Below are 14,517 nucleotides of genomic sequence, written 5' to 3' on the forward strand. Positions count from 1 at the left end.
CTGCTATAATGTCAGCCTTTGTTTGTGAGAACTACAGATGTTTACAGCTACTAATATCTCAGTCAGTTAAAAACAAATTCAAATTCAGACTATTTGACCGGTCTGAAAGTTAAGAAAACATTCAGAAAGCAAGTTAAAACTGAGCACAGTTTATCCAACACAGCTACACACGGGATCACAGCGTCTCCAGGTAAATGGTGATACAGTCGTTGTTGAGTGTGCACCACCGGCCCTCAGGTAGACTTCCTGAAGTTACGACACATGTCAAGGCTGAAAGATTTCAGACTCCTCCTGTAATTGCTCTGCACAACATAAAATCATACTTTTCCTACCTTTGTCTGAAAAGCGGCCTGATGTCTGACGTATCCTTCTATGCTGCAACATGTATGTGGAACTCAGAGAAACGCAGGATGCTCTGTGTGTCGTTTGTCGCAGGTTGTGGTCATCATTCCGATTCATGCTGGTGTGTGTTGGTGAATATTTCTGTATGAACACAAAGAGTGAAACATTCTTTCATGTCCCCATCAGCCGCCTCTCTGCTTCACGTCTGGAGATGGTTGTCTGCTATTGTCTCAAACTGTCACTCACACACACACACACACACACACACACACACACACACACACCTTCAAAACCACAAACACATACTCAGCAGTGTCATGTAAATGAGCAGTATAAGGACAGACGATGAGACGAAATAAAAGCAGAGTAAGTGAGAGTGAGGATCCCGTCTAATTCACAGAGCATATAGCACTAATGATATTCAAGAGTAAACATGCCCAAAAAGTAGTCCCTGCTCTGGATTTGTTACTTAATTTGGAGAGCAGCTTTCTGCACCTTGATTCTGTGTGGAGCTGCACTCTCATGCTCACTTTCTTCATGCTGAGCCGGGAGGAGAGAGGACACATTATCCAGTTTATTGTGAGGTCAAACTCATGAAATGTGAAACGTTTCACCGTTCAAAACAAAGCTTCCCACCTCGCTGGAGCAAGCAAGAGCAGATCATACAAAAAAGAAAAACACACTCACATCCCAACAGTGCAAAGTGACACAAGACCATTTTCACAGATCAGGATGAAGTGTGTGTGTGTGTGTGTGCTCAGATTTTAAACAGCATCATGTGGTCTATGGACACTAAAGCTACATTTTCAAAGTGGTCAGTGAATCCACTCTTACCTCATCCCAAACTGAACACTGAGGTTTGAACCTTAAAGAGACGAAGTGATGATTAACTTGACCCGCTGCCATCAGTCTGTTTGATACCAGCTCTGTGTGCTAAAAGGTTCAATAGGACACACACAGACAGAGACAGGAAGTTGTCATGTTTGTATCTCTCTCTCTCTCTCTCTCTCTCTCTCTCTCTCTCTCTCTCTCTCTCTCTCTCTCTCTCTCTCTCTCTCTCTAAAACACACACTTTCTGTTTTCTAACATCTCTCCCAGTTGCCGCACGAGACGAGTGTAATCTGTCACTGAGGCTGAAATATTTATAATGAGAGACATGAGGGGGGGCTGAATTATTCAGCATGGGGGGGTTGTGGGGTGCACTAAATAATCTTCACAGTGTGGCATCCCTTCAAACACGCAGTCTCTCACACACACACTACTGTGGTGTAATGAGTGGACCGGGCTGCAGGCCTCTCCTCACAGACTGAACGTCTTCATGTCGAACAGAGAAAACAGAAGGCAGCCTATGTTTCAGAGTGTGTGTGTGTGTGTGTGTGTGTGTGTGTGTGTGTGTGTGTGTGTGTGTGTGTGTGTGCATGACGGCCGCCTCTTGTCCCCTGCGTCTGTTTTGCGTGTCACCTGTGCACGTCCTCAAAAGTTTACACACACATGGACGCACGACGTAGTATGAACATTAAAGGGCAGCGAGGATGAGTTGCAGAGACGACAATGGCTGAAGGTTTTAAAGACATACTGATACACCAAGTCTGTCATTACTCACATCTTCACGAGGAGTCATTGTCACTGCACAGAGACAAACGTGCCGTCTGTAAACGGAGGACAATGTTGGAGGAACTGAGTGCAGACGGCTTGTTCTGTCCACTGGTCATCAGTCGCCTGAGCGGTTTTCATGCTCTCATCTCAGAATGAACATAACATAACTAAACCATCAGGTGTCACCACGTCTGTAGTTTACATCCCTGACTTCAGGCTGTTGAACACAGCCTGAGCTCTCTGATGCGCCCTCTAGAGGTATCCTCCAGTAACACATGTAGCGCAAAGTCAAGTATAAACAATTACGTTGATGACAGCTGCCTTCGGGGGTTGTCAGGAAGTGGAGAGGAAAATCAAGAGGAAGTCAACAGATAAGCCACGACTGTTGACTCGGGGATAAAGCCTGTAGGATTTCAGGCCGATTTTGACCCAAAGTTTGAGTCGAACAACTAGTCTTTAAGTCGGGCCAAATTCCAGCTCCATCAATCGTTTTGTGAGAGCAGAACCACGACATGATTCCTTGACTTTAAGGCGTGATTGGCCCTAAATGCTAAGTCACCATGGCAACAGCAGGCACGCCTGTTTGATGCTTCTGACAATCTTTGCCCTGGAAGGAGTTTTCCAAAAGGTAGACCTACGGTTTCAGTGACCTAAAACACAGTTTGCGTACAAAAGGTTGATAAATAACCACCTACCTGTAGAGTAGGTCTTCGTCCCACTCCTGTTTCAACAGATATGACATCATGAATCAGAGAATGGAGGTTGTTTTCCTTTGACTCTGTAGCTGCTCAACCTTATAGATCAGGTGTGAGTTGACCGCGAGAATACAGCAGCTTCACTCTGAGGACGTAGCTCCTCGATGTTCCTGTGAGGTCAATCTGAGAACAGGAAGTGTTTTGTGAGTAAGTCGTAAAGATGAGTACAGTTTATTGTAAAGATCCCTCCTTAGAGACTGAAGGGGGGTGTTTTCTCCTCCTTGATTCCCCCCCTCCTGCCTCCACCATCAGTCACAGATGGATCTGGCGGTCGCCCTCCTCACATTTTCTCACGTTAAATTGGTCGAGCTAAAGGGACCGAGGGGAGAAGACTGGAGAGAGAGCTCTTTGGGGGATGAGGCCGCCCGGGACCGGTCAGGCCGAGCGAAAAGACAGAGAGAGAACGAGAGAGAGAGTGTATGTGTGTGTGTGAGTGTGTTTGTCCTATTATCTGCGTCTCCTCGGCGTTTGTGGAGGAACCAGATGGGGTCCATTCACACCACTCTGAGTTCTGGAGACTCCCTGCAGCCACCTCTTGTTATCTTTTGTCACCAATCAAGTGCCATTTCCCCCCCACTCCCACCCCCTCTCCTCCCACTCTCCTCCCTCCTCCTTGTCCTCCCGCCTCTCAGCTGCCCGTTTGAACAGTCGAGTGTTGCGGTGTTGCCTCGGTAGAAACTAGAACTGATTTGCCAGACCTGCAGATTGTTAAAGATACAGGTACAGGAATGAATTACTTTAGTTCCATGGTATTCTGTAAACAAGGAATTTGCCTGACGAAGAACCAATGGTTGAATCTGCAACTTTTAAGATGTGCACATCCTAACAAAGAAGAGAAGGCTTAATGGCGGCGACATGGTGAAGGAAGCAATGGCTGCATTGGTGGAGAAGTTATGAAGGGACCATAAGAGTCGGACTGAAACAAAGTCTATGCTCTTACTGATGAACAGTTTTGGTGTTAACACAGTGACCCCCAATGTCCACATACGTCCTTCAAAGCCGCGCACTACGCCGCAGTTCGCTGCCACTCTCGCAAATGATTGTGTTTCCTCAGAGAGCGCCGTGGTCTATCTCCGGAGCGTGCCAGCAGCGCCACTACGCTCCGCTCCATTTCAAATATGCCACAAGTCTTATTTCGACGGAGTACTCTGCGGGCACGCATCAAGCTGGACAGAATAGAACGACCCGGGCAGGAAGTCAGACAAGGAAACGTACAGAGCGTCTGGTCAATTTCAAAATAAAACACAATTTATCGCCTCCTGACCGTATTTTCCATCACTTTTATCAACATTATGTCAAAACAGGCAACAAACCCCGTCTGATGGAGCATAACCATGGTGGCACTGGTGGACCGCGGCATGCACGTAGTATGTGGAAATGGTGGGAGAGTCTATGCACTTTGTTAGATTAGGGTGTTGACATTTGACACGTTTAAACATGAAGTAGCTTAATTTAGCTGGTAGCTGGTAGCTGTTAGCGTGAGTGTGATTGAGTGTGTGTGTGTGTGTGTGTGTGTGTGGACTCTCATGAATCAGAGCTCCTTGTTTCACACAGAGCAGAACAAAGGCTGATGATTACTGTGATTATTGTTCAAACTGGACAGGATGAGGAAGATCATCAGCATTAGCAATCTGATCATCATCATCAATTCATCATCATCATCGTCTTCTTCTTCTTCTACACATTTCTCATCATCATCAAATCATCATCAGGACGGTCACTCTACGAGATCTCAACGACACTAATGTCATCAGTCACCTCCTCGTTGTTCTTCATCACTTTAATAACTTGAATATCTGTAATTTAAAACCTTTGTTTCAACAGACTGAATCAATTAAACACACACAGACACACACACACACACACACACACACACACACACACATCCTGCCTGATTGGACAAGTTTCCGTTAATGGAGAAGTTAAATGTTTGTCTGATGGGGAATTTCCTCCACAATCAAGTCCATAATGAGGAGGTTAGCAGCTGTGAGCGATACAGACGGCTGACTGTGGACACCATCAGATAAACACAAAATTCTTCTTCTTCCCCAAAACACTCCTTCTCCGTCTTTAGTTTTTCCTCCCTGCATGCAGAGAGGCGCTTCTTCAGACAACTTGAGGTATCACATCGTCCTGGTGTTGTTGCTCTTCTCCCTGCTCCATGTATACACAATGATCAGCGGCGACTTTAGAGGCTGAAAACTTTGTGCTCAGCAAGTCTTGACAAATGTACACCGGTGTATTGAACACACAGGTATATAGGAGCGAAAGATTATCAGGAGAGAAGTTTTTACAAGAATGTCTTATGGGGGGACAAATCCTATTCTGTGAGATTTGATTGAAGTAAAAGTCTGAAATATAAAAGGGTTCCTGAATACTATTTAAAACCACGTGTTTTAAATGCTGAGATCTAAATGTCAAATTTAGACTCGAGTCAGATTTATGAAAGTCCAACAACGAATCAAATGAGACTTAAACTTGACAAAGTATTCTCCTAAATGACAAAGTACGTATCAGGATACATTTTTAACACATGTAAACTCAAACTATCTATTGTATGTTTCTGTGGGGCATGGGGCTTTTTGCCTTTATTGTGATTGGACAGTGGATAGAGAAGGAAACAGGAGAGAGCGGGGAATGACATGCGGGACAGGAGCCACGGGCCGGACTTGAACCTGGGCCGCCCGCTTGGAGGACCGAACCTCTGGGTCATCTTCCCCCCTGAATTTAAACTTAGTTCAAGGAAAACATGTAAAGGTTAAGGAGGGATATTTGCAGGATTAAGCACAGGTGTCCTCATGTTGTCATCTAAACAAGAACAGCACACACACACACACACACACACACACAAACACAAAGATTATTGAAGACTGTTCAGTATCTGCAGAAAATCATGATTTCTGTTCATGAAAACATGGGTACAAACACAGAGAGGCTAGTGTGTGTCAACGTTGTGTAGTTCCTCAGTGTGTTTGTGAGTGTGTGTGTGTGTGTGTGTGCTTGTGTGTGTGTGTGTGTGTGTGTGTGTGTGTGTGTGTGTGTGTGTGTGTGTGTGTGTGTGTGTGTGTGTGTGTGTACTCCCCGGTGACCCCGTCTAGCCGCTCCTCACTTCTTCGTTTTTTCTCTTTTGACACATCAGATGAAGACGAGGGAGGCGTCGGTGGGAGGAGGTGGAGGCGAGCCAGTCGTCCTATCGGGCGTCGCGTTTCTCACTCGGTTAACACCTCGCTGCAGAAACAGGATGCCAGGCTTGGACTCACAAACCACGCCGCACTTCATCCAGAGAGAGACACACACATCGAATGTATTTATGACATCACGCACAGTGTCTTCATGTCACACTCTGACTCTTTCTATAAGTGATCCCGACCTTTAATCTGTTGACGTGCTCCAAACGTCTGAACCTCACACCTCACATTAATATATTTAAAAGTGTTTCTTCTCAGCTCTATATCTGTGAGCTGCCCCGTTGATCCTTTGTCTGTTTGTTCTTGGCGTCTCCTTCACTTGTTGCTGAAAGCTGCCTGAAAAAAACGACCCTGAGAGAAGAAGTCAGCTTGTCCAACTGGTCAACTTATTACCAGTACAAGAGAACATGGACATGAAATCTGCCTCTTTAGGCCGTTTCTTGTCTGTGTAAATAAAGCGGGGTACACAGCACACAGATTTTGGACCAGAACCCCCGACCACCCCCCACCCCCCCAAAACTAAGCAGTCCTTATGTATTGATGGTTCTAAAGGTTGCCAGATTTTCCTGTTGTGTATTTCAGCACACACCAGAATGCTTCAGATCGACTTAAAGGATCAATCAGTACGCTGTGTAGTGAGTGAAATGATAAAGTGATCTTACTATATGATCAGACATTAAAGAAACATGCTATGTTGAAGTGCTGGCTTCTCTGACAACAATGCAGCAGTCAGTATGTCCTCCTTCTAACTTTAGATTCTGCTCCTGAATGCTCTGGATTTGTTTGGACCAGAGAAGGTAGGCGGTTTAAAGGCGCCCCAACATGGCCGTTTTGGACGCCACAATTTGCACAGTGTATGCCTGGCCTTAGTTGTGTTAAGTCTGAAGTAAATTCAAAAACTTAAAAATATCTTTCTCTGATTAAGTATGGAGAACATTTGAAACACAGAAGAATGATGTGTTTGAGGTCTGCATTTGTAGAGTTTCTTTGCATTGCCCTGCAAAATGTTTCACATTATTTGCAAAAAGTTTGCAAAAGCCTTCAGAGCGATAAGTCAGAAACATTGTCGCTTCTTTCTTCAATTAAAAGCATGCAAGAAATGAGCCACAGGTCGGATTCAAACCCAGGCCGCCTGCTTGGAGAGACTCCGGGCGCATGCATTAACCAGTAGGCTACAGGCGCCCCCCAATTAACAACATGTTTGATATATTTTGTTGATCATGTTTTGGCATTGCGGAGTTTAATTCAGAAGAAGAGGAAGAGGCATGGCGGATGGTAATATGCGGTCCGGCCACTTTGATTAAATAAAAGATCCCTCTTGTGATTTCTCCTCATATTTCAGGGATGTAACTCGTGATGTTCCCGAATGTAGTCCAGCAAAAAATGTGTGTGTGTCTTCTGGTCCACGCACACACACACTCACACACACTCCACTCTGCTGTCACTGGACACCGGCCTTCACCAAGGGCACCGTGGCAATGAGATCCACGCCCCCCTCTGCCCCCCCCCGCCCACTGCCCGGAGCCCAGACGAGTATTCAGGGGCAGAGCTGATCGATACGGAGAGGCTGAGAGATGCCATTACAGGTGAGGCCAGCCCTTGTGCCATCCTAGCCGCCCCCCCCCCACTCCCTCTCTGCCCACTCAGCAATATGTGCACATAGTGAGGGGGGGTAAAATGAGACGGGTCATTTATTCTATCAAGTGTTTCAGAGGTCCTAGGAGGATTCAAGGATCGTTAGGGCATCTATCGACGGCCGACCACACCATGCCTGACATCGTCTGCGACCCGTCACATGAGGCTTCTGTCAAATCCTAAATATTTCACTGATACGCCCCTTCATTGGTGAGCATGCTCACAGTGAAGTCCGCTGCAGGATGAATTGAGAAACTTTGTCATGATGAGGCCAAGTGCGTTTTTTTCCATTTTCTCCATTGTCACTGTGTTAGCCCGCCGAGGCTTCTCTCTCCACACTCTCCTTCAGCCAAACAAGCTGCAGCCTGTTAAATGTCCACGTGTCCTTTCAAGTTTGACTCAGAATGAAAAACATTAATGACGGCTGATGTGGGAGAGGACAGTTATCGCAGCTGAGGCAAATAATAGCTCTTAATGCCAGCGCTAATGGGCAAAGAAGTGATTCCTTTTTTTTATCCGGGAGGAGAGCAGTTAAGAGCACTTGTGAGTGACTGCAGCCTGCAGCTAATGGCTGAAGCATCGCTGTCGACATCACAGAGCACGACTGTCCATTTATGCTGCTACTGTAACAGAACGGGGTTAACAAGGTTCATGGAGCCTTTGAGGGGCAGTAACAGAGCGGTGACAGGTGGTAATTGGCAGATTCTCTTCATAATGTGAGTGAAATCTTCATATGAAAGGATGAGGGAAGAGGACGGCGGGTACCGCAGGTCTGAGGTCCTGAACAGAGACTGAAACATCAAGAGTGTGTTTGTCCTGATAACTCAAAGGATCCACCATCTATACCGGGCGTGCTTTCACTCAAAGAAAGAGAAAGTTTATGCTTCTGTTTCGAGAGGAAAAGTGAGTCCTATTTCCCCAGGAATTCTGATAACTTGTATTTCAAATGGAAATTTTTATTCCAATGGATATGACTCATCCGATGATATTTGTGGGGCTCTCCTGCAAGAAGCTGCAGGGATTGAGGTCAGACATTTTCCCGCGATTAAAAAGGACATTTATCAGTGATAATGAAGTCAGATAAAGATACTCTGTGGATAAGAAATGAACAGGATTTGTGGCTGATCTTGTGTGGGACACAATAAAGACCACTCTCATGAACGAATGTTATCCTTTTAATCTAATGGTAACCCTTTAAAGGGTTAGGAGGCATCACAGCCCGCAGGAGGTTAGCCACATTTAGCAATATATTAGCATTAAAAACTGATGCTGGAAACAAGGAAATGATTAAAATGAGCTACAAGGGTTACTCCTCGAAAAGCTCACATCTGGAGTTAATACCCCAATATACTCTTATATCATTAGCATTTTGGTTTTTGCAGATATTTAAAATGGTTGTGCCTGATGACGGAGCTGATGTTAAATTGAATGCATGGCTTTTTTAATGCATACAACATGGACGAAAAGAAATGTACTTTTCAGACCAAATTCATTTTTTTTTAATCAGGCCGTACTCATGATTATTTCTGCTGTCAAGGTGAACATTTTGAAATAGGATGTGTCTTCTGGGGCTTTTGGAGTCAGCGTCAAGTGGACAATTGCGGGACTGCAGGTCTTTGCCGGAGGTTGCCGCTTGGTTTTTACCTTCAGTCAACAAATGAGATGTCAAAAGTTTAAACTTCTTTAACACAGATTCTGAATAGTTTAGCAAATGCCTTTGAAACAGGTGAGCATATCTAATTTACCCACCCGAGGTGATCGTGTGTTGGTAATGTCTCTGTGTTGCTCATGGTCGCTCTGCCTCCTCGTGTCCTTGGCTCTCAGCTCACAGAGGACACGAGGAGGCAGACCAGGTCAGCTTTCAGGGCCGAGTGGCTGGAACTTGAACTTGTACCATTCTTTAGTGGCAGCAGAGCCCCTCAGGGAGGCTCAGGTCTAAGGGAGGGGGGCTCCTTTTACTCTACCTCCCCTCTCAGTGAAAGGGCGGAGGGTGGGGTGGGGGGATATCTGTCCTCCTGCTGATGGGGGGGGGGTCACCAAACAGTGGTCAATGTGATCTATAGCATGTAAATGAAGACATATTCACATGGAGACAGAGTGCAACATGTCATTTAATACTGAAGAGATGGGACGGAGACACTGACAGGCTGTGTGCATGTTAACCCATCAATCACACTGCAGGAGAAAAGGATGCCCAATCAGGTGCTTTCATAATCCATCATTCTGGATTCTGTTTATTGCTATTATTAGAAAGTTATAGATCATTTTGTTGCCAGTAGTTTTTAAAGATTAAACCTACACTCCTGTAAATGTTATCTCTCTGACCTACAATCGTTCGACCAAATGGAAAACTGAAAGTTGCCCCAAAACTGCAGTTCCCTGAGTGTCCACTAGAGGCTGTCTCCTGCAGTGAGTCAGTCCCCATAGAGCCTAATATAAAAATGTGCGACTTTAAAGCTGGAATAAACATGTTTACAACCTGGTATAAAAACAGTTTTGGTCTCTAGAGCTCCTTTTTCTCTTCACCTGTACGGACTGAATGTTTATACAACTCACCTGTTCACATGATATTAAGGTTTAAAGTGAGGTAGAATTAGGGGGCATGGCCTCTTTGAGTGACAGCAGGGAGCTGCTAGCTGTCTGCTAGGTGCCACCTCAGCTAATTCAGTCACTGAACTTTAACCCGGGCTGTTTTTTGTGCTGTTGGAGTCTTTTGGATTTTTTCTTCATGTCTGTCATGTTGTGCAGTTTGTTGTATGAAAAAAAAAAACGTCCAAGAAATTTAGGACATTTGTTTTTACATGTAACAAGTGATGAAGGAACATTAAAGACTGAATCCTTACATATTGTTGCTTTAAAGCAGGTAGACAGAATTAGAGTTTGGACACATTTTCAATTTCATTCTTTTAGTCTCCACTTTTATTTTTCTCCTTCTGTGCTGATTAAATCAAATCCAGCTCAAAGTTCTGCTGATGAATCTCAAGTCCGATACTCGTATTTAACCTTTAATAAATAAACAAATCTTCTGAGAGAGCTTGCCATTATCATCTCTAAACACTCTTTGTGCTCGCCCTGACCTTCGTGCAGTTCGTCGTCGGTGTTTCTGCCGTCATGTTTGGACCCTCAGCTCCTCTCTTTGTCTTCCCGTCTCAGCTGTGACCATTTGTCTTTAAAGCTCCACAAAGTCAGACAGTGAGCTCCTCTTTACTCCACTATCACATCTCCACATCCGTCCTCGTCTCCCTCATCATCATTTACATTTTCAAATCTGCATTTTTCATATAGATCCAACCTCCCTCTAATTTTAATATCACTGTTATTTCCCATGACACCTTTTGTTTTATTATACATTATGAATTTCTCCCTCTCTCTCTCTCTCTCTCTCTATCCTCTGTGTTACTGTCTCCCCCCCTTCCTCTTCTAATCCCTGTGCCCACACCTCGCTTATGAGCTGAAATATTTTATCAGGTGGAACCCTCAGTCAAACTTATCATTTTAATCTTATTTCAATAAAAAAAATAATCTCTCTTCTCGGCTGTTTGACAGCAGTTAATGGTTTTTCGTTATCGTAAAGGAAACTTTGAGGACTGAGATAGACTGCCAAAAAAATGCAAAAAAGCCGTTGTATATTCCTGTGCAGACGACTCATAAAGCAGAGCAGGTGACATATGAAGAGAGGGGACAAAAGATTCATGTGTGCATGTACATTTGCATGTACTGCAGCTTCTGGATCATCAGTGCAGCTGTTTGTTTGGACACTTGTTTTCTTCTTGTTTCATTTTGTTTTTTTAACGTTTGCACTCACATAACAGCTACCATTTTTAAAAATGGCAGGATGTGTCTTCTTTCTTATTCTAAAACGCTCAAGCTTCGTTATCCTGAGAGTCAAAACGAGTAAACACAGACAGGATCGCTGGAAGTCCGTTTTAGCTCGGAGAAGTCACTCTACATGATGACGTCATAGTCTGTGCTGTGTGAATTCATGTTTTATTAACTCTTCTGAATGTTCAGGATTATTAACACTTAGAATATAACCAGCAGCTCGTACTGATTTTAGTGCACACAAATTAGGCCTATGACCAGTTTGTAAAATAAACAGAGAGGTGAGTGTGTGAGGGGTTGCTTGGACATTGATGCACACTTAACAAACGTTAGAGCTGTTTGGACAGCATCAATCTGTTTACACAGACTGCAGTCTGCAGTGTTCACACACCTCACTGGGAAACAGAGTTACATTAGGACCGACCTTGGAACCCATCGGCAATCATCGTCTATCAGCATCTGACATAGACGATATACACCTCTTGGAACAAATGCCAAATTTCAGAGAAGTCAAGGGGAAGCATCAAATAATCTCCAGTCGGCGCAAATGGCCTAGCGGCTAGGTTGCACCCCATGGACGGAGGCTGTAGTCCTCCAAGCGGGCAGCTCAGGTTCAAGTCTGGCCTGTGGCTCCTTTCCTGCACTCTCCACTTTCTCTCCCGCTTTCCTACTCTATCCACTGTATCGTCCAAAATATAACTTTAACAACAATTCTTCCAGGCAAGACTTCCATTCCCGTGTGCAGCGATTATACAACATAAAGGCTGTTCTTTCTTGGTCCGTATGATCCGGGAGTAGCACTTGTTTGTCTGTTGAGTCTCAGTAAAATAAAAGTTATACAGCGGTATAATAACGGAACTGATTTTCTACATTTCTATGTGGAAAAAAGTCCTGCAAAGTCCTGCAAAGTTGGCCATCACTCCAAGAGGGAAATTATTGACCATGGTGCTACAGCTGTTAGCTTAGCTTAACATAGACACTGGGTAAGCAGAAGTTTAGTCTGGTGGAAGAAGGTGTAGATGAAAGTCTGGAGTGCTTTAATTTGTCTCAAAATGTCGAACAATTGAAAATTACCTAAAGACACTCCTTCACTTTGGGAAATGAGTCACACCAAAATCAAAGGATGGAGTCCATTCTTATAGTGGCACCATAACACCTTGTAGGTGTAGTGGACAAAATGGTCAGCTGAAGCAAAGAGAACCATGTCGTCTGCATAAGAATAGAGATGCTTTCTCTCTCTGCTACTGAGACACCCTGCATACCTATGATATTTGTCCACGAGACCAACAGGGACGAGGCTGAGCCTGGATCAGATAACTCACATTTTCGTGTCAGTCATTTCTGACTTTCTGACAAATTCAGGATTATTGGAAACAGTCTGAAAATTATCTGTTGAACATGAATGGAAATGTTTTCACATCTGCACACTGCACCCGCTAAAGGTTGCATCACTTCTGTTCAGAAAAACAGAAAAAAACACATCCATCAATATCGTAGTGTCTCATTTTATCAGATTACAGCTCGGCCACACATTAATAAAGCCCAAGGAGCAGGAGGTGGATCAGGACAGAGACTAGTGACGCCCTCCTCCTCCTCATCCTCCTCCTCCTCTTCCTGGTGTTTCTCCTTCACTCAGTGTCCGTCCTCCTGGCTGCTGTTGGAGGCTCTGAGGGCAGATTCCCTGACAGACTATTTGTTAAGTAAATGAAACAGATGTCTCACTCTGAGCTGTTTTTCTTATTTCTTTCTCGTTTTTCAGAAGAAGCGTGGTCCCCGGGGAGAGAGAGGATGGGTAAGGGTGGCAGCAGGGAGGAGGGGACGGGGGGGACGTCCAGGGGGTCACAGTGAATCGTCCCAGGAGGGGGGTGGGGGGGCAGGAAGAGGAATAACAAGTCTCTGTGGGAGCGCCTGGGGAGCCTCGAACATCACTCACATCTCCACATAATCATCAAGGCCGAGCAGCATCCTCCTTCATTTACATAAAACCGTCCGACGCTCGAACCCCTCTTATCCATCACGGCCGGGACGAGGGGGTGAGACCTCTCCTCTGCCTCTCTCCCCCTCCCCTCAGTCTCTCCCTCTCCCTCTGATTGTGTCTCGTGTTTATCTGCCGCAGCACAAAGATTGATTCCCTGCTGTTTCTCCCACTTATGTTCAGCAGATATGAATTTTCACAGGATGATGAAGCACCGAGTCAGCTCATAATAAACAGAAAACACATATTCAAAAACAGAGGGATGAAAGGGGGAGGAGGGGGGGAGGCGTCGGCCTGTGTTTGGCTGATGAGGAGAGATGGATGTTGTGGGGTGAGAGACTCAGGAGGAACTCTGAAGAAAAGTGGAATTAAAAATGCGTCTTTTTTTCACCCTTCACTGCTTTAAAATGTCATTGTTTCAAAGGGGGAGAAGAGGGGAGGACAAGGGGGAGGAACTATGACGGAGGGAGACTGGAGGACACACAACGCTATTTGTTGTTAACCCTTTGTGTTCTCAGCGAGCAGACTGAGATCTGCAGGTATGTGATGTCCTGTAATGATGAGGTGAAAGGTGAAAGAACGATTTCATTATCGCTACATGAACTTGCCACATCTGAGGGTCTTTTCTAGGTCTTCACGGTTTCAGCTCTAACCAGCTGAGTTCCCTTCAAAAAAAACTGCAGCTTCTTCACTTTTAAATGTAAACTTTTAAACATAATAAGATGGTTTAAGATGCTTAAATGTTAAAGGATTGTAAGATATTCCACTCTATGAACAGGATAAACGTGAACATGTTCGAATACGACCCCTCCATCACGCTCATGTCCCTGTTGTTTTTTTTAAGGCGTGTGTTTTATGACGTATAAAATGTGTTTTTATTGACTCCATGATGCTTTATGTCCCGCAATCTGTTCTTCTCATTCAATGGCAGGTATTCCAACGACAGAAAACATTTTATTTGAACTTTTCAACATCCTTGAATCGACGTTTAAAGTCCCAAATGTTCGGTCGTGGACAGATGAGGCCGTATCGTTGTCAGCGCTGCAGAGGTTGAAATTTAAAATCCTAATATGTAGCAGCACAGGCTGTAAGTGTTGTGGTGTTAAATCAGAGCGCTGTGCTGTGTGGGGGCACGTCTGGTTCACAGAGGACATTACCATAAGTACCATTACTGTCAGACAGCATGAGATCATATCACAGAAAT

Source organism: Labrus mixtus, chromosome 18, assembly GCF_963584025.1.
Source record: "Labrus mixtus chromosome 18, fLabMix1.1, whole genome shotgun sequence".
In the NCBI taxonomy this organism is placed as follows: Eukaryota; Metazoa; Chordata; class Actinopteri; order Labriformes; family Labridae; genus Labrus; species Labrus mixtus.